A 21,871-nucleotide genomic window follows, 5' to 3' on the forward strand; every position below is an offset into this window, starting at 1 on the left:
TTTTTAGTTTAATACAGTTTGGGTCAAGATGCTTCCACTGACAAGTGAAAGAATCCTTAACTGATGATGCAAGTAGTGAACTAGGAATTCTAACACTAGCATTTGAACTGATAATCTTGCCACTAAGCAACCACACATGGTAGCAAGTTACCTTAGTGTTTGAAAACTAAAAAAATAAACAAAAAAAGAACTTTCCTGCCTACTTCAAAATACTATTTGTGAGTCTCAGTAGAGATAGAGTATATTAAAATACTTTATAACTAATACATTAATAAAAAATAGAAGGTACTATTGTTAATATCCAAAGGGTAAACATCCTTTTTTTCCAACTTACTGATAATGAAACTAGGTTACAAAAACTAGATAGTAGAAAGCCAAATTAAGATATTTTAACTTTCTATCCAAATTTATCTCTGCCATGCTGTGCTGCTGGTAAAATGTAGAATAATTTTCAAAACTATATTTCATTAATGATGGCAATTTCTGATTAATTATTATACACTGTTCCCTAGATAATCCAGCAGCCAAAGTTACTCTAATGGGCTTTGATTGCACAGACATGACCTTGTGTTTCAATGTTGTCATGTCTCCTGTTACAGACAGACATAATTTGAAGCAGCCAAATTTCTTTTTTACAACCAGTAATTCACATTTAGGCTGTAAAAATACCCTCAGGATTAGCACATCAAGAAGGCATCATCCCAAGATTAAACACTGGTAGCTGCTTGCAAAATGCTTGTAAATACTGAATATTTGCTAGGTGGCTGAACAGATGTGATTGTAGTATGCTGTAGAGATTTGGGGAAAATTTAGGAGTGGAACATATTAAGAGAAGATGCTTTTCTTCCACTCTGCTAGTCATTGTTTGGAGATAAATGAATTTCTTTCAAATGGTATCCTGCTAGAATCTTGGCTGTATCACAAACTTCAGATTCTCCACCTAGACCTAGCATCCTTGCCTACTCCACTGACCTACCTGCCATTCCTTGCACTGAGGAGCTATGTATGTCAGGTGTACTTGGAGGTGAATAATGCCAAAGAGAGGCAGAATTTCAGCCAGTGGAATTGAACAATTGGTCAGTCCTTCAAGAACTCATGTAACTACCATGAGTTGTGCCCCTGGAAGGACTAAAATTGAGACAGGTAACTGGGCAGATACCACAGAAGCTCATTCCTAAACTTAAGTGAGAGGATCAAGGGATGGCATAGCCTCAGAGCCTGAAACCAACATCCTATTGTCAGTAGTTCATGTGTTTCCCAAGTATAAGGGTTGTGTTCATTCCTGGTTTTCAGAGCCATGCTCACTGCTCTATATGGCAGTGAGCCTTCTGTAAATTGCCTAAATAAATGCATCGATGTAGGGAGAGTGCCACGTTGGAAACCCCAGGCCATGGAGTCAAATGCCTGAGTACCCTATCCTGGGGCAAGGTGTAAGGGAAAATGACTGTAATCCTGCTCCACCCACCTCCTCATCCTTGCAGTCCTGTTCCACCCACCCCCTCACCCCTACTACCCCCACATATTTTGCTGAGGCTAACCTGTGGTCTTAAACCTAACCTAATTAGGGACACAATGGAAACCAAGGCTGTGGGATAGACACCCCACAGAGTCCTTTGAAAGGGAGAAGGGGAAGAGGGGAGATAAAGAGGGCCTGAATATATGCTCCAGGAGACATTTCCTGAAAGTTCTTTTCAAAAGTAATTTATTCCTCTAACTTTTATTTGTAGCATTTTATAGTACTTAGATTATTCCTTGCATTTCTAATGCTCATGATTTATTATTCCTGGTAGATTATAATTTCCTTGAAAATGAGGCTCATGTCTAGTCTATTCACACTACCTCAATGTTGTTCCTTCTCCATAGTAAGTTTACAATGAACATTTGTTGAACAGAACAGAGCCTAATACAGTTAACTTACTAGCTTTTTATGGCAATGGCGTATGTAACAGAATTATCTGGGGACATTTTAAAATGTAGACCTGGTCTATCCACCACAGATTTCGATGCATTCAATCAATTTGGGAGCTTAGAATATGGTTTTAATAACTCCCATCCAATGATTCCATATTCATCTCTGGTTTATAATCACTACATTAGTGAGTAGAAAAGAAAATGGTGTTGATTTCCAAAACATGCAATTTGACCAAATTTTCCGTAGCAACTTCTTTCTCAGTCAGTATTCCTCTCCTCCTTATGGGCCCCCCATCCTCAATGTAATCTCCCATAGGAACTATCTCACTTAATTAGCTGTCTGCCAGATTGGGAAGGAATCCCTGATCAGGTGTTAGCTGATGCTTCCTATGGTGTTACATACTGTGAGGCAATTTCAATTTAATAGGGAAATGGGAGGACCAAAATCTTCAGGGTTTAAGATATCTAATAAGGGTTTCAAGTAACAGTATGGGAGCTATTTCAGGGCAGGAAGTTCTTTAAAATAAACCTTAAAAGTCACAACAAAACTGGCTCCCTATTCATGCGGATGGCCTCATGTCCCCAAAATACAAGACACCAGTTATATCTGACATGAAAAAGTTCCTGGTGATTATTTTTCTATTGGATAATTTTGTATAATATTTTTAAGAACCTGCAATATCTGTGCATGGATACTTCAGAAACATATATGAAAAACAAAACAAGTTATTTCTCCAAAATTCAAGAAATCGTGATTTGTGGAACAAGTTTAGCAGTGACAGGTTGATTCATCTAAGCTGTTTCCTTTAAGGAGCCAAGTCAAGCTTCTCTTGTTGGGAAACATTTTCTGCTTGGCTTATAATGATGTTAAGTGGCACAAGAAGGTATAGGATTGCCACCAGAGGAGAAGTGTTGCACCAGGAGGTTGCAAATGCTTCTCCTTTTCTATTTTGGGTTTGATCACCATTATTCCTTAAACTTTTTCAGTCAACTTTAGCATCAGCTTAAGGCAATAAGATGCAACTAAGATAGAATCCTTAAAAAAATTTTTTTAAAGAGGAAAAGCTGAAGAAGTGGTATTTCTTATTAAAAGAACTTTTCCAGTTATTAGTTTTTTTTTTTCTTTTCTTCTGAAGGAAGTAAAAACACACATGCTCGTGTTCATGCAAATACACAAACTATCCAACTTAAAAGACAGACAACCCTCAGTTAAATAGTACTCTGTATCAGATACTCTGTACATTTATTATACTTAATTTGTATACTAACCTGTAGGGCAAAAATATTGTCTTATTTTTTTTTTGCCATTGATTATCTTGATGAAATTTCCACATAGCAGGATTCAATGTTCATTGAAAAATAAACAAATGAAATGCTTTCAGTGGGAGAATGTTACTTGTATCATTAGATAAAAACAGCTATATTTTTTTTCTGATACAGACAGGTTGGCTCCATTATATTTTCTTAAAAAGTGCAAAAATCATTAATACTAGTAGACAGTAGAACATACACATGTGATTTATTACACATTTTCTTAACTGGCTGTTTAATTGGTATCCATTTTTCATGGAAATGTATTTATTAAACAGAAATTATAACATCTGTATGTTATAGAGATTTAACATGGGCATAAAGCTTTTCAAGAGCTTTAGTATACTGGCAGAGTCAGAGAAGTAAAAAAGCAATTATAATATAGAACCATAAGGGCCACAATGGGGAATTAGGGTTTGACAAAGGAGAAACATCTAACTTGGACAAGAGGATGTGAGATACTCAGAGATCACTAGCAGTTTGGATGAATGTAGGAGCCAGTGACCAGTTACTACAATTGCATATCTTCATGAAAAAACACATGGTAGGAATTATTTGTGGACAGGATTGCAACAAATTGAATATTGATTTTATATTATATGTTTTAGGGACTTAAATTCTAAACTTAACAGAAGAATATCCTAAATGGTAGCAACATCTTTTAATGATGAATTCAAATTGAGATTTATGACCTGATATAATTTTGTCTGTAAAAACTCATATCTGGAAAAATATTTCAAACCATGATAAATATTGAGCTATTAACAAAGAATCATCAAATTGGAAGATAAATTTCAGAAGCAGATACAAGAAGATATAAGAACAAATATCCTAATTCCATAGGATTAAAAAAAAAAAAACATAGTAAAGGGATAACATGTGCATAGCAGAGCCCACACTCTTAATAAACAAATGTAGATAGGGGGGAAAAATCACTCTTATTAGATGAGATTAAATGATAGGTATAGAAAGCCTCAATTCAGAAAATGGATTTTAAAAATGGAAAATGTGTATAGAGCACATATTTTCTAACAAGAATTGGTGATTTTTTTTATAATGTTTGTCAAAATAGTATATTCTTGTTATGTGTGTGCATATAGACTTTCTTGTAGGAATTCCCTCTTGAAACTTACCAGGGGTAAAAGGACAGGCTATGGGTTTGGACCAAAGGAACAATAGTTAGGCATTTGTGATTTTTGCCCCCTGTCATTGCATTATTTAATGATCTCTATGTTCAAAACCTATACTTTGATCAAAGAGAAATTATTCAAACATGATTTGGAAAAAGGCCTGAGCTAGATTTAAGATGATTGTGGCAGCAGTGAAATAGCCCTCAGAGTGGTAGGTGAAACTACTTTCAATCCTTTAAATGCATATTTATGAATTTGCTATGGATCTTGCCAAAATATACCAATGACCTTTAGCTGCCAAAACACACCAAAACATAAACAATGAGCTTAAAACACATACTCAAAAGTAGATGTACTTTTGTCTAAAATTAAAGCTTCATTCTGCAGAGTATCTAATCTATTAGTGTAGAATCAACACAGAATTATTAGAGTCAGCTCTCAAGAGTTTCATGCAAAGATTACATCCTTTATGTATAAAACAATATTTGGGAGGTACATTCTAAACATAATATAAAGGTAAATTTACTTGGTTTATATGTTATTTTTTTCTCCTAACCAAATATTATTTTCCTTGTCCCTTTCTCAGTTTTTCTCAAATGAGGGGCATGAAAGATTGACATGCATGTATAAATTTCTTTGCCCTGATGAATACCACAGAACAAATAAGCAGGTACCAATTATTTGTGAGATTTTCTTGGTGAGATTTACTTTTAATTACAAGTGAGCTCAATAATCCAGGTCTAAGGCATAAATTCTTCCTCTACAATTAGAAATTATCTATTTAAGAGATTGGCTTTATTGTCCTGTGCTTTAGTGTTGTTAACATCATAGGATATACATAAGCTGCTTGCTGAAGGAGAATTTATTTCTCCCTTTGTATTGTACAGTATATTTTCCTAGTTATTTCCCATTAAAAGGGAAAGACCTATTTTTGATAGTCATATTTTTAAGGTATAAAATTGCTGTAATCTGGCATTATCTTGTTATTTGTAGACTTAGTGCAAGAAACAATTTCTTTAAAAAATATATTTATTTATTCATGAAAAACACAAAGAGGCAGAGACAAGGCAGAGGGAGTATCAGGCTCCCTGTGGGAAGCCTCATGTGGAACTCGATCCCAGGACTCTGGGATCATGACCTGAGCCAAAGGCAGCCACTCAAACACTGAGCCACCCAGGTGCCCACAAGAAAATTTTTCAACTGTTTTTCTTTATATGAAGTGGAAATACTATATTTTCATACTGATGGAAGATACTTGAGTTTAATCCAAAAAAGTGATGACTATCAATTTTCATAGTAGCGAGGATATTATTGATTTAATATAAAAATGATTTTCCTACTACTAATCTAAACTAATATTAGCAAGAGAGATGATGTGTATAAAAGTCCCTATTACAAAACACAATATAATTAATTGGCTGCTTAGTTTAAGAGTTGATTAATAAATTGTCTCAATTTGAGTTTTCGGTCCAAACTCTAGTGAGCAATTTCTAGGTATTACTCCTATCTTTTTTTTTAATATTTTCTCTTTAATCTCTATCTTCTAACCATTGAAAGAAGAAAGGTCACTATGGCAAATATCTATTAAAATGTGCATGGTGTTTCTGATTTGCTATTTTTTTGTTTGTAATTTATTTTTTCATTTAGTTATCCGATATCTACTGGCTCTGTACTATTAGGCTTTGTTACAGAGATAAAGAAAAGGAAGCTAGTTCTGTTCTTACGAAGCTCATTTTTTACTGTAGGAATCAGACATGTACACACACAAAGATAGGAGAGAGAAATAAAAGCTATGTAAACCAATTACAGATACTTACTAGACTGAGGTGAGTATGAGGAAACAGGTAATCTAAACAGATATAATGCAAGAAGGCACTGGGTAAATGGGGATGGCTGGGTTTGAAGTCCTGATTAATGGCTCCCAAATTCCCTTTCTCTTTCAAGGCCACTTACCAATGATAGCTGCCAACACATCTTTTGTTTCAGGAGTAGCTCTGTTGCTAAATTAATTTCATTTGGTTAGAAGAGACTTCCTGAAGGGCATATCTTTGAATCAAATATCAAACATAAAATAGGTATTAGCCAGGTGAGGTTTGAAGGGGAGTGAAGAAAGAGACGTTGGTGAGGAGGAGTGATAGGGTGATGTACTCATGTCATGTTCCATACTGAAATGAAACTAGGTTCAAAGTCCGAGAGATCTATCATGTTCAAGTAAATGCTTGTTGCTTTGTAGAACAGAAACAAGGCTTTAAAGGATTAGGGTGGTAAGAGGTGGCCCACTTCATAGATATAGCTGGTATAGACCATGTTCAAGAGTCTCCATCCCCATCACAGTTTTCAGTGGTGAAGAAGTAAAACTACTGCTGGGCTTTATATAATTCCGAGGAGGGCAGCCAAGTCAAAATTAGCATTTTGCCCATAAATCAAAGAAAATTGTATTAATTTGGTTGCAATTATAGTGAGACTGATAAGTGGAAGCTTTCAACTCAAACATCTGTGGAAGCAGAGTTTTTATATTAGACTTTTAAAATTATATTATAAGAGTAATTGAAATCATGGCTTACACCTGCTATTTAGTAACATTGATTGCAGAGGATTTAGTAAGTTTATAAATTTACCTTAAAAGTGACATCAAATTCACCAATAATGTGAAAGTTCGATGATTTAAGAAGGAGGAAGAGTGGAGGTTCATGGAAAACTTTAGAGACATTAAATTCAAGAAACTCAGTGATTCCTGTTACTTAACTAAAAATGCTATTTTTCACTATTATTCCAGGCAGCTAACTATTTAGAAGTTTCCTGTGGCCATTTTAATTAGCTTTTCCACCACTCCTGTGAGACAGGCAGGTTGCATAATATGTTGGGCTAGATGAATCTGGCTATGGCTGAACTATTTTTTGTAGAAATTTGAAGGTTTTAATGGTGTTGAAAGAAAACCCCGTAACTCTTCAGTCCGTTTGATAATTCACCAAGCTGAGGCAATCAGAGGTCAAACTCTTATCATGACATATATGTTAACAGTGTGTTCAGCTACTATATTCTTGCGGTATTTTCTCTCCCTCTAAAGGCCTCTTTCGTCTCTTTAAGTTTGCTTAAAGGCACATGCTTCCTTTGCTATTAGAAGATTTAAATGTGTCATTTTCTGAAATGTAGTTTTCTGAAATGTAGAGAAAGTCCTAACATTCAAAAAAATTTTAATCACAATATTACTATTGTAGAATGCTGACACATCGAATTGAATAAAACTCTTTGCCTATATTAAGTAGCAGCCATCTGAAAAAAGATGATGGGGAAATTAGAGATAGTGACAACTGAAGAGCATGCTTTTTCCCCAGCACACAATTACAACAATTTCAAATTTGTTTTTCATTTCTATAAATTGGTTATGTGACCATATTTTAAAGTAGAGTGACTTGCAAAACCAGAAACCAGAATACCATCAGGAAGCATTCTCGGAATAAGAGCTGATCTAAGGACTATTCTGCTATATAAAACAATAAATCAGAATAGAAATGGTGTTCTTATTTATCCAGGCAAGACAACTTATGATTCTAACAGATTTGTGTTGAATTCCAGGATGGATCTGCTAAAACGGTAACAATAAATTGCATTGTATTATATTTATCTATAAGGTATATTTATAAAATGAAAGAAAAGTGTAATAAACATTTTTATTCCCCTTAGTGAGTAAAAAAAGAAAATCTCTCAACCAAATTTCCTTTTTTAAAATATATGTCTATTTCTCAAATAAATGGAGAAAAAAAAGACATACTGACCATGAAGTCAACAACAACATTTAATTATATTTAGTATTGGCCATTATATGATAGAGTCAAGGTTAGGGTAGGATTAAGTTTCAAGATAGTGATGGTAAAATGTGACACATATATCTAAGAGCAGACAGAGAACAAAGATTTGAAGGGAGGAATTATCTAAGACTAATTATGTAAGACCTGCCAATTACCTCAGAGTTATCTGGGACCCACCAAGTCCCAACCCCACTACTGAGTAGTTAGATCTCATTTGTTAAATACTTATTAAGTAGAGCAAAAGGATAAGAAGAAATAAAAGGTCAATATACTAGATGGTAAACTTTTTAAATAAAATATAAATACATTTATATTATGTATGAAGTTATATATATATATATATATGAAGTCTTCTCAATATCCATTATTTCTAATTCATCATTTATTTATTTATTCATTCCATCTTTATATAACTATTAAATACTCACTGTACTCCAAGTAGTTACTGTACTAAGTATTGATATCTAGCTGAGGCAACGCATAGCTCCTGTTCTTAAGGAAATTGCAATCATACAATAATGACAAGCCAGTGGGTAGCAATAAGTGATTTCTGAGCATATGCTCAGGATATGGTTAACTAATCAACCCAATCACCTTTCTGCTGCCATGGAATTCTGACAAGAGACCTTCAGACAGGGGTTAGGATAAATAAAGCTAAAAAGGGAACTGGAGGATTTTGGATAGAAGGAACTGAAATTATCAATATGTATCTATAAAATCACAGATAATAATCAGAGGGCTGAAATTAGTTCAATAGGCATAGAGCCCTAGAATCAAGGTGACAAAGAAAGGTTATTTTTTGTTTTTGTTTTAGGTGGGAAAAGGATGGGTCATGGAGAAAAAACATTAAAAGTTAGGATAGAAAAGCAAACTGAGTATTATGAATTTTTCCTGATCCGGTTAGGGACTTTAAAACTTACCTTAGGTTAACAGAGAGTCAATGTTAGATGGGCCTCAGCACAGAAGTGGTATGATAAGATTTGTACTTTAGAAGGATTTTTATGGATCAGTGTGGGGAATGGCTTAAAGGTAGTGAAACATGAAAACACTCATAGGAATCTAAGAAATAATACCGTTGACTGCAATTACGGTAATTACTAGTAGGAAGCAAAAAATTGTGAACACTTTTCATGAATGAAACAACAGAATATTTATAATACAGAGCCCTGAAGATGGTAGATAGTCAATATATATGTACAGGCATCCGTGAAAGGCTGTATAGGCCCATCATAGACTTTGCTCATGAGTAAATAATTTGGGGGGATTTTCAGCAGAGAAATGACATGATCTGATACATTTTTGAAGTTCCTCTCTAGATGCACTACATAAACATGAAACAAAGTGGTGAGAAAAATGAAGCATGAAATAGAACAGAGAATTATCAGGAAATTCCCTTAATTATCCAGGTGAATCCTTTGGGCTTGAACTCAGGCAATGGTATAAAGGTGGTAGAAAAGTGGTTTTTGTTTCTTTTAAGAGAGAGAGAACCTTTGCTTAAGCAAGTGGATAAGGAGCAGGGCAGAGAGAGACAGAGAATGTTAAGCAGGCTCCATGTCCAGCACATGACACTGGGACTAATCTTACTGCCCTAAATCAGGACCTGAATGGAAATCAAGAGTCAGACACTTAACCAACGGAGCCACCCAGGCACCCCTACAAAAGCTTTTATTGAGAAACAAACCATCTATACATTCTGATGGATGAGCTGTGAGTGAAAGAGGAATTAAGAAATCTAATTATTTTAAACATTTTAGTCTGGAAGCCAGGTGAATTGTAGGGCCATTTCTCAGCTGTAGGCATCAGAGCAAATTGTGGGGTCAATTACTCAGCTGTAGGCAATAGAGCAAAAACAATTGTGAAAAGTCATGATGGAGGCAAAAAAAACAAAACAAAACAAACAAACAAACAAACAAAAAAACAAGAATACAGCATCATGCCGTGGAGAAAACAAAACAAAACAAAAAACAAATACAATATCATCAAAGAAAGGGTTTCAGTAAGAATGGAGTCAACATGTTCATACACTGTGAGTTAAGGTAAAGGTGAAGATGGAGAATTGACCCACATACGACATTGACAGTTTCTATGGCACTAAATTGTGAAATTTTGGAAGTGATTCAAGAAAGAATAGGAGAAACGAAATAGGTACAGTGTCTATAGGGTTGTTCTAGAAGAGTTTTGCTGACATAGGGAAGAGAGAATAGTTTAGTGGCTAGAAAGATGTAGACACAAGCGTGCCCCTGCCCTCTCCCACTTCAGATGAAGATTGGGAATATTGTGGTATGCATATATGCTGGTATGGATTAAAAAGGAAAAACTTTGAAGGGGAAGAGATTAAAAGAAATTGCTGATTTAGGTTGTTGAGTTTGTTAGAAGGGATGGCTTCTTGTTAATATTTGGAGAGTTGCCATTATAGAAAAGGAGAGAAGTGAGAGTAACACACAGGTACAGATATAGTAAATGAGGGGAGAGGATATGCATGTTCTTTTCTGTAAACTTCTAGGGTTTTTTGTGGTCTGGAAATGACAAGGAAAAGCTCTACATTTCTCCAAGTATCATGGAAATTTAGTAGTAGATAATAAAGGAAAGGCAAAAAATAAAAAATAAAAATAAAATAAAGGAAAGGCAGCTTCTTCTTGAAAGCATGGGCAGTGAAGCAAGGGCAGGTTGGTTTCATGAAGGAGATATTCAGAGAAGAAATTGAGGGAGTCTTTTGATGAGGACATTTTTTCAGAGCTGAAAGACAGACTGGGTTCAGGCTCAAATTAGGCTGTGTGTAGCTCATAATGGGGATATGTGTCCAAGTTCAAACTGATGCATTTTTCTTGAGACTAGGTAATGTCATAGATGATGATATTGAAATACTGGGGAAGAGTGGTGGTCTGACCAGGAGAAAGAAGAGTTTTGTGGCTTTACATCCAGTCTTTTGGGGTCAGTGATGAGGCATAGGACCGAGCCTCGTAGTAAATCCTGCAAGGGCAGTGCCTAGGCAGCTGAAGGTCACATGTGAACATACTCTGTATCGATTCATATGACCTCTCCTTTAGTTATGCTAACACTATTATAGAGATCATTAGTCTGCCACTTCATGAATTAGCATTAGCAAGTTTGAAGTGCCTTTATCCAAATTTTCTGAGATAGCCTTTAGTCCAAGTTGTCTGACTTTATGGTCTGTACTTTCAGCCACGTCTAAGTGGGAACAGTAAGGAAGGAGGTAAAAGATTTAACTGGCACATCTTTCCTAATTTCTTTTTTGAAGTTAGTGAAATTGTTATATTTAAGAGCAAGGTCACTGATTTCTGTTATGTTGTCAGCAATTTACTGTGTGTTTTGGACAAATTACTGTAAGGTTTTCAAGTTTTTGATTTCTCTTTATATGTGGACAGTTAGAAACCACTTAATTATTTGTAAGATTACTGTGATAATATAATGAGAACTCACTAAGTACACATTGGTTATCATTAAAGATCCATAATTCTGAAATCTATATTCTGAAAAATAAAAGCTGTTTTTGTAATTCATTTGACATTAAAACTTGACCTGAATCTATGTGGGACTTTTTTTTACCCTATACTCGTCCCATTTACTGCAGCCATTCATATATTTATCTGAAAAAAATATTAATACATTTGATTATAAGGTGTAGCTAGAACCCCTCTGAGATATAATATGCAATATTTAGAATATGTGATTAATTACTTTTCTAAAACTCAAAAGTGTTCTGAATTCTAAACAAATCTGGCTCCATAGCCAATGAATATTTTCTAGACCCACTTTATTATCATTATTCATTATCCTTTACCAGGACGTGTTGTGAATTGATGTGATTTCTTGAAATGACTAGTTCCTTTGCAAGAAGACTTTTTTTTTAAGTCCTAACACAATTAGAAGAACATGATTTACATTGGTAGAAATATTTGGAGCATTTATGCAGAAATAGAAGAATTGGAAGTTTAAAGTAGGACACAATGAAGTGGAATCTGTTTCTGGGTCAGGCCAGCTAGTTGACTCTCTCAAAGCCTGATGGGTTGAATGATATACAGGAATTTGCTGCATTCCTGTGTCTGGCCTGAAGCCTTGTTGCTGGAGAAATCTGTCAGCTCTTCCTCCAGAATGGATGTGTCACCTGGGGTTTGACTCACCTAAATGAAGCCCATGAGACTAAGGTGTAAACCATAATGCCAGACTGGTAATTTCCAAAGGGAACCATCACTGACAATGGTATCAGATAAACTTGGTACAGAGTCTCCCTGTAGGCAAGGAATGTAGAAACCCAAATTACACACAACATGTCAGTTTAAACATTTACTAATAAGGCAATAGCACACTCAGTCCAACATGTGGGAGGACAATAACATCCATAGCTCTGTTTATTTCGCATAGAATCAGGATGAAAGAAGGGGTATAATAATCTGAGTTTAAATGCCTAGTGGCATGTGCATGTAATAACCTGCGGGTAGTTTCACACAGAGCATCTTAGTAGAGTTAGAAGAGGCAAAGTCTGGGGCTAGCAGCAGCTCCCAGTTCAGCACAGCTCTGGAATGAGCATTGCAGAGATTCTTCTGTGTGAGGCTCTTTGGATTCTGTGCCCTACAAACTGCCACACACACTTAGAGAGTGGATTCTTTTTAGAGATGACAAATAATTTGATCGAGTTATAATCACAACGTGCTGGCCTGTAAGCCATCAAGTCTTTTTAAAATGCCATGTCTTATCTTTTCTCTGATTCATTGTCTGCTGATGTCTGTGTTTAATTAGCAAAACCCAGTCTTAGAGGTCTTCCCTCCACCTCCTGTTTCTAAGATCCTGAGGGTTTAGCCCATTATAACCAGGAAGGACTGAAGGTATAAGCAATGGATGTGAAATATGGAATCAGAGGACTTGAGGTCTGATGTTGATTTTGATTTTGAAACTTATTCTAGGATTCGAGTTATTACTGCACCTGTTACACATTAATTATGCAAATGAAAATACTTCTGTATGGTCTCACATACGTATTCTGATAATCAACTAGACAATGCATGAAAAAAGAGACTTGAGAAATACGAAAATCTGTTCAAATTGCATTTGGTTAGCTCCCAGCATATATTGCACACTCTATATTCAGCTAACATTTGTTGATACATAAGCAAATCAAAGAGTCAATCATTGTATTTTGCTGTACTAGAAGCCACAGGTTGGAGGTTCCTGCTGTGCATAACTTTACCCATGGGTAAAGTGAAGAATAGAAGTGAGATAGTAGCAATGTACTGTCTTCTATGTATAAATAGCCTTCTTTTAAGAAACATATATTCAGTCATTGATTTCAGTTGACCTTGTTGCTCAACACTCTAGCAGCAACAATGCTGCTTAATCACTTAACTGTTCTATCTGTTGTTCTGGAAACAACTGGTGTGCAGGTTACTTGGTCTTACTAGTAAATAACTTACCCCTGTCAGCTGGGTCACTGAAACATAAACCTCTGACACTGTTTTTCCTGAAACTCTCATAATTTAGTATGCATTATTTTGCTCTAACACGAAGAAAAAAAATCTGTAAGCTGTCTTGGATTTTAAGAGGATTTGAGGTTGTTTCTTATTACCCAGGGAAAGACCATATCTTGTGCGCATCCTCAGATTTATTCAGAAAAATGTTCACAAAATGTAGACACTAGAGATAGCTGTCACCTCAGTTTTTGGTTCTCTCTTTCTCTCTCTCTTTTGCTCTTTCCCCCCTCCCTCCTTCTCTAACAATCCCTCCCTTTCGGTTTGTCTTTCCTCCCTTCTTCATTTATTTTCCTTTACATTATTTTATTTTAATAAATTTTCTTTTGTAGGACCTGGACAATTAGACTCACAAATTCAGACATGATACAGTAGGCAAAGGAGAGACATACGGTATGCATCTCTGAGAAATATTGATAATTATCTTCTAAATAATCTTGCCGTTGCATGCTCTTTTGAGTACTTCTACTGTCAACTAAAAATAAGGGTGAATAGCAACAACTACTAGACTCTATATCTTCCTGATGACACTGGAGACCTGTAGAAGGAAGCGAGGAACTGGGGGTGGACTTGGTGTATCGTCATCTGGAATACTTCTAGAAAATCACTATAGATATTTCATAAAAATCTCTCGTCAGTTAAGTGAATATGAATAAGTGAGAAACTCTGAAGCATTAGTTCTGTTATGTAGTAGTTGAGGTAAACACTAAGGGAAAGAAGTGTTGAAAAAGAAATTGATGTTTAAAACGTCCAAATACAAAACTACCATTAAAATCAGATAATACATGTAAAGACCTCAGTATATAATAGTTGCTATAATAGTTGCTCAATAAATGCTATTTTATTTCTTGTGTTGACTTACAAAATGTTTTTTACAACATTTCCGTGCATAGGTAAACTTTAAAGAAAAGAAAACTATGCTATTTTCCTTAATATGCCCCCATTAAGAGAAGAGAAATCGATTCATCGGTGCAAGATGATAAACATGATGGCAAAACCAACGGTATAATTAAGACTTTGCATTATTTTCATTAATATTCAAGGTAAGTCTAATAGGTGCTATCAATAAGCTTGTTTTACAGAAGAGAAAGCTGAGACACAGTTTTAGCAACTTGCTCAAGATCCCAAAGGCAGGGAAGCCTGGGTGGCTCAGAGGTTGAGTGTCTGCCTTCAGCTCAGGGCATGATCCTGGGCATGATCCTGCCTTCAGCTCAGGGCATGACCCATGGGGTCATGTCCCCATAACATGTCTCTGCCTGTGTCTCTGCTTCTCTGTGTGTGTGTCTCTCATGAATAAATAAATAAAATCTTAAAAAAAAAAAAAAAAAAAGATCCCAAAGTCAGGCAATGAAAGTCAGGATCCAAACTCTGGTCAATTGACTATGATGCAAAAGAAAGGAGAAGCCCAGAAACTTACACACATACAACTCCAAAGTCTTTTTCTTTCTATTCAGAACATGGACTACAGACAAACTGTCAGATTCTAAACTTTGAACACATGTTTAATCTGTAGTGATCAATTTTATCTGCACTCTCCAACATTTCCCCATCCCTCCTAAGAGAACAGTTATGTTTTAAGAAAAGCAGGAAATTACTTGTAAAGGAATTGAATTGATATTATATTTTAATATGGTAAAGTGGCTGAAAAGAAAAGATTTTAGCTAACCCAAGAGACTATATCCCCACGGCAGCTTTGAGGATGGCAAGTGCCTTTAATGGAGAACATTTTAAAGTGCTTTTAATTTCTCCATGTATCTACATGATAAAAATGGGCTTGAAATGCCTTGGTTTCTAGAAATGAGAGTAGTTGTTTGTGGGGGCAACACCCATTTTGGTAGTCATATGCTATTTATCATTCTTTTAGAGAAATAGGAAAAATAACAAATACTTAAACAGCTAACTCATTTGCTTTGAATGTTTCTAAAAATTGAGTTTATTACACATATAATTCAATGGAAGGAGCCTCTGTATCTATTTAGTGATATCCAAAGGACATCAGAAGATAGAGTTATAACTTCTCAATGGCAAGAAGGGGGCCTTTCTCTGTTTCATAATTTCCTCTTAAGGAGCAATATTTTAAATCTTTATCCAAGGAAATTTTTGCCCAGGACAGCAAAGTGGCTTTCTCCCTTGAAGTCAACAAACTATGCCTTAACAGTTTTGAGTACTCATGTATTAAAAGGCCATTTTAGTCAAGATTGATCTCAATCTTCTTTAATTCTGTGACCATAATCCCTATAACTTTTGACAGTAATCATGCTATATTCTATCTAAGGAGAAAATATTAACTTGTGATTTCCATATTTAATGGCATAGGTATAATTTCCACCCTGGTTATTAGTAAAATATTTTTAAAAATAAAATTAAAGAATAAAATATGTGGGGCTTTTTCCTTCCAGAAACAAAATATATCTGCACTTTTGCATGTCAGAAGTTCCTTCTATACATACAGACCATATTTTCAATAATTTTAATGGAAGTCAAGCCTGTACAAATAATTATCTTTGTATGTTTTTATATTATGTACTATTTTATTTCAGGAATGTTGATTTTTCTTTTCTGTTGAAGGAAATGCATGGTTCCATTTGCTTTTATTTATTATTGAAGGAGGAAAATGGTCCATATGTATGATTTTGCTTTCACTTCAAAAAAGTGTAAATAAACTAGTCAGATCTCTTCACTCTTAGTACATCTATGACTAAGATACTACTTTTGGAGTTTAACAATTGACTGATACAACTTTATTTGGTTGGGTCAATGATCCAGAAACCAAAGAGTAGGATTGCCATGGGCAATCCCAGTAGAGGTATTTTGAAATTTGACTTCCCTATCCTGGGACTAGCTTTTCTGTTCTATTTATCTATATTCCATAAATAAGGATTGATGTGCCTTGCTTCCTTCTCTGTCACTGCTAGCACTATTGAGAGAGGGGTCTGTAGCATGAGGAAAGACCCTCAGCAAAGCAAAACTTAACTGATTTCAGTTTAGTGTGGCTACATTTACAGTACCAGTTCATCTGACTTGGAAATACATATATATATATATTTTTTTTTTCATTATCTAGGATGGCCAAAGAGGTTCCTAGAGGAGTAGCTTAATTTTTTCTTTCCAGTTCTCACTTTTCAAAAATTAAGGTACATTGGGGCACCTGGGTGGCTCAGTCAAGTCAAGCATCTGCCTTCAGCTCAAGTCATGATCTCATGGTCCTGGGATGGAGCCACCCCTTGGGCTTTCTCCTCAGTGCAGAATTGGCTTCTCCCTCTGCCCCTGCGCACCAATTGCATGCCCATGTGTGCTCTCCCTCTCTCTCTCTCAAAAAAATAAAGAAAAATTTTAAAATAGAAAAAAATATATAAAATTAAGGCACATTTATGGGATTCTTTTGATTTTTTTTCAGGAAGCATATGACTGCCCCTCAATTTGGTTCCATTTCAACTGAATTAAGCAGAGATCCCTTGAAGATTTTCAAAGTGGTTGTTTCCTTCTCTATTAGCAGTGCTGATAAAAGTTTTCTATACTTTTATAAACCTTTATTCATTTCAGTCAACTTCTATTTTCAAAGGAAGAGGAGTTTTAGTTGCCTATTGTGAAGCTATCACAGGTCTCTGAAGACATTCTATGGAGTAAGCTTTTGATCTTTGGCATCCTTAGATTATTCAGTTAACTTACTGTATCAGGAACTGATATTATGCTTCACTGGACAATAGAGAAGGATTGTATAATCAGAAGGTGGGATAATAAATCTCAACTATTTTCTATTTTCATCTTAAATCCCTTTTTAACCTCACATCTGCAGTAGGAGATGCTACTTTATTGATTAGAGAAATAATTTAAGGTCTAGGAAATACATCAGTAAGAAATAAAAGGTCTGGGGGAGAAAAAGCTTTTATGGGAACTGACTTTACTGCATTTTCATAAAAAAAACCTTCTAAACTGAGGGGTCAAGTAAACAAATTTATTTATTTTTGTCGTTCATTTAACAAATATTTGAAAAGTACTAACAGTATGCAAAGCTGTGCTTAAGCACTGTGGGAGATATAAAGATGAATTAAACACAGTTTCTACCTGTAAAAGTCTTAGGGGAGATGAGAAATATGCATAAATAGCTTGAATATAAGCTCAAAAAATGATGAATGTCATAAGGAGAGCATAAACAAAGTATTCAGTTCAGTAGCTGTAGAGGTTGCTTTCCTGCTGAAGGCAGTTGTGTAATACATATGCATAGATGCATGTATGCATGTTTACACACACACATACTTATACATGTTTGTGAGGTTTTTTTTGTGTCAGCCTTTTAAAATCTTAGCCAGTCTTTAACATGGATAAATCATTTTGGTGGCTTTCATATATAAACCAACAAAATTACACATGTCCTAATGACAGAATCTAAATGATTCAAAACATGATCCTGATTTTAATAATTTCAAAGAAATGTTTCAGTACAAACATCAATTACAAGACATGAAACATATGAAGTGATTAATAATGAGCAAAATTAACTTCTCATCTCTTAGCGAATATCATAGAAATATACCCATTTTATCTAATTATTTTTAAAAAATGGCAAAAATTAGGAAAATGGAATCATTTAAGAGAAAAAAAAAAGGTGAGAAAAACTGATAGAATACGGAACTGGAATATTAAATGGATACTAAAGCATCCACACTTTTTGTGAGTGCTTTAAATAGTTTGAAATAAGGTTTTGGTTCAATGTACTTAAAGCATAGAAGTTTTGCAAACAGTGCTGGCCAGCTAGTCTTAACTTGTCTCGGTGTATAAACATGGAGCAAACATATTTTAATTATATCAACACAGGCTTATATTAGATTTAATGGATTTTCATACTGAGCACCCTAAATATGAAGGAAGCATCAGAGCAACATTAATAATTGTCAGCTTACAAAATTCTGTAAATTAATCAAAGAGGTTTGAGCAAAGTTTTGGTGAGGTGGTCTTTTCATGAGGATCGGTATTGTAAAATAGTCAAAATGATCTAAATTCAAGCATTGGCTACTTTGAGATCTAGGTATGTGATTTCAAGCAAATTTTTAACCTTTCTGTGCCTTTTTTAAAAAGTTACAGAACAGATATCTTAAAGCTAGGATAATATTAATACTTACTTCATTAATTGCTTTACTAATGAAATGAGTTTCTATATGTAAGGTTTAAGACTAGAAATTTCTCAGATATTAATTCTCAGGAACTCTTCCCTCCAAAGCAAAAGCAAAAACCTAACAGTAAGGGAGAGACAGAGAAAAATACTGATATGGGGAAATTGATTGTCACAAACATCATGATAATCCTTTACTTTCCTGCATGAAAATCTGGATGGAATCCAGAAGTATTTTAATAGAATAAAGATAAGTTCCTTGAATTTTTTATTCAAATCGATTTATTTTTACACAAGTAACTTTCCTTTCTTCCAGTCTTTTCTTGCCCTAGATTTCATTTTTCAGGTATTCTTGGTTTAAAATTATGAATTGTGTTAAATGAAACATAAACTTATATTTGTGATACAAGATAGAGGGATTCCTGAATGTCATAAAAATGGAGGTACTATATCCAATACTTCGCTGCAATATGGTTGCCAGATTAGATACAGGACTCCTGGTTACATTTGAATTTCAGATTTAAAAAAAAATGAATAATTTTTTAGCATAATGTGCCAAACTTACATGAGACATTTTATGTTAATAAATTGTATCTAAAATTCCCACTTAACTGGTCATCCTGTATTTTTATTTGATGTATCTGGCAACTAGGACTGTACACTGTACGGAGATCACTAATCCCCAGTGTGTCAACCCCAAAACAGATCAATTAACAAGTAATTCTATACATTCATCTCAGTCTCTGCTGCAACCTTCTTCCTTTAGACCATAATCATTCTGACTAATAATTCCAGCAGTCTCCTAATTGTCTCTGGCCAATCTATTCACCCTGTAGCAAAGTGATTGTTCTAAAACACAAATCTGATCACAGTGACTTGCCTGCTAAAAACTTGTCAATGGTTCCCCAGAGCCCTCTGGATAAGATTTAAACTCCTTAGTAAATAATGCACAGAAAAGCCTTAGGTGATGTAGGACCTGCTTTCCTCTCCAGTTTATTCCTTGTAAATTAAACTTCACCTATAGTGAGCCTCATTCTGTCTTGAATCCTCTGCCTGAAGAGATCTTCCCCAACCTTCCCTTCCTCCTTTTGTTAGCTCCTGCTCATTGGTCTGAGTTATGTACCTTTTCTCTTAATATGATCCGATAGTGTTCCAGTTTTAGCACTTTCTAACAATTATCAAATAATACTGCAATTGCCTTTTCCCCTGTTAGTACCCCTGGTTGACTCTGTGCTCTGGGAAAGGAGACTGTCTTTTTAAACTTTAATATACACGGTTTGACACATTTTTAAAGTATGTTGAATGAAAACAGAGATCTTTAGTTTAATAATATATCAAGGCAGCAAATCAGATGAAATGAAAGTGTTTTTAAGAGGCTATAGCAGCAAAATTAAGGTATGGCTCTTAGTCACCCTTTATGTTTTGCCCATCTTTGATTATTCATTGGCAGCACAGTTCTTAATATGCTAGGTAAGTGACATCCAATTACTTGTTTAAATACTGTAGAGAATTATAGGCTATAATCTTTTCCTTAATATGCATTGAAGACAGAAGTGAAATAGTATGACCTGAGGAAGAATTTTCTTACTTTCAACCAAGGCATTTAAATTCTTTTTGCTTGAAAACAATTTTTTTTTTTTGGGCGGGTGGGGGGGGGCACCTGGGTGACTCAGTTGGTTAAAGCAGCACACTCAGGGTCCTATGATCCAGCAGCATTGGGCTTCCTCCTCAGCAGGGGGTCTACTTGTCCCTCTTCCTCTGCTGCTCTTTGCTTCTGCTCTCTTGCATTCTCTGTCAAATTAATAAATAAAATCTTAAAAAACAATTTATTTTTTAACAGGTAGCATAGACACAACGTTCAAAAAGTATAGAGAGCATCTGCTCCATTCACCCAGTCACCTACTCCCCTTCTCAAGATGACCACTGTCAGTTTTCCATGTGCCCTTCCAGAGACATATCATGCATATACGAGCAAATATATGCAAATAGAAGAACACATACATTTCCATTGTTTCTATGGGTAATTAAATCTTCAACTAGTAAAGAATATAAAGTTATAAAGCTATCATCTGACCTATTCAAGCAGTGGATTTCATGAGAATATTTTTTTTTACTCTGTTTCACTGTTTCGATCAGTTAATTAAGTAATTAAATATTGCTTTATATTTGTAATGTCCTGATTGCAATTTTAAGTGGGTCATGTTCCACAAAAATATGCTCCATTTCACTGTCTCAAGTTTTTAAAAATTATAACAGGCAGCCTCTCTGAAGATTATATATTTCCTTTTGTTTTCAGTTTTTTTCTTCTCAGTATTGCATTTTTGAATTTCCTATTTCTCTAACAGTCTTGCACTCATTTCAATGCCCAAAAAGATTAAAAATTAAAAATAGGATTTGCTTACAAAGTGTATAGAATTGGATATATTTTAATAAAAATGAAAATATAAATCAAAATATTCTTAAAACAATAATAGTTTTCTTCTAAATTATTAAAATTATAGCTTATTTTGTCTCCTAATTTTAATTACTATAAATCAAAATTGTAAATCATGTTTATATCAAGATCCTTTTATTTAGCTTTTTGAGAATGTAAGTCAAATTTATAACATTTTTTATAATAAAACTATTTGCAATTTTAGCTTTCCAGGCTATAAAGAACTTTCCGGTTGCCAGTGTTAAGAACAGGTATCATGCTTCACACATATTATGTATGAACCTTCATATATACTAATCTACCAGTGATATAAATTATTTCATAGTGAAAAATGATTCCCAGCTGCTATGTACAGCTTATAGGAAAATTGCAATGATATGTGAGGAACACTGGAAGCACAAAATGAAATAATAAGATAAAAATGGATGCTCCACCTTTCTGGGAAATGATATTTCTCTATGCAAGAAGCTATTGCCTTCAAGCTAACATTGGAAGTAAATACATGTAAGCTCAGTTCTCTCTAATATCTAAAACATCGTCCATTTTCCAATGCCATCCAACACACAAATTTTTATAACACTCAAAGTTTCATGTTTAAAAGGAATAAGGTGAAAATGTGAAGAGGTGTTTCCTGGGGTCTAAACAGTATCACTATGAAAGTGAATGTTTAGAATTAAGAGCTT

The 21,871-nt window shown here is 34.7% G+C and overlaps 1 protein-coding gene and 1 long non-coding RNA gene across 6 annotated transcripts in view; one reads left to right on the forward strand and one right to left on the reverse strand.

Moving 5' to 3' along the window:
* Positions 1 to 21,871, forward strand: part of LRRTM4 (leucine rich repeat transmembrane neuronal 4) — a 706,001-nt gene that overhangs the window by 114,297 nt on the left and 569,833 nt on the right. The gene's annotated exons all lie outside the window — the stretch shown is intronic.
* Positions 20,401 to 21,871, reverse strand: part of LOC112664276 (uncharacterized) — a 111,769-nt gene continuing 110,298 nt past the window's right edge. For all 3 annotated transcript variants that reach the window (XR_004806174.2, XR_004806173.2, XR_007402977.1), the window contains one exon: positions 20,401 to 20,545. This is a non-coding gene — a long non-coding RNA (uncharacterized LOC112664276). The remainder of the gene's footprint in view (positions 20,546 to 21,871) is intronic.

This window comes from Canis lupus, chromosome 17 (genome assembly GCF_003254725.2).
Source record: "Canis lupus dingo isolate Sandy chromosome 17, ASM325472v2, whole genome shotgun sequence".
Lineage (NCBI taxonomy): Eukaryota > Metazoa > Chordata > Mammalia > Carnivora > Canidae > Canis > Canis lupus.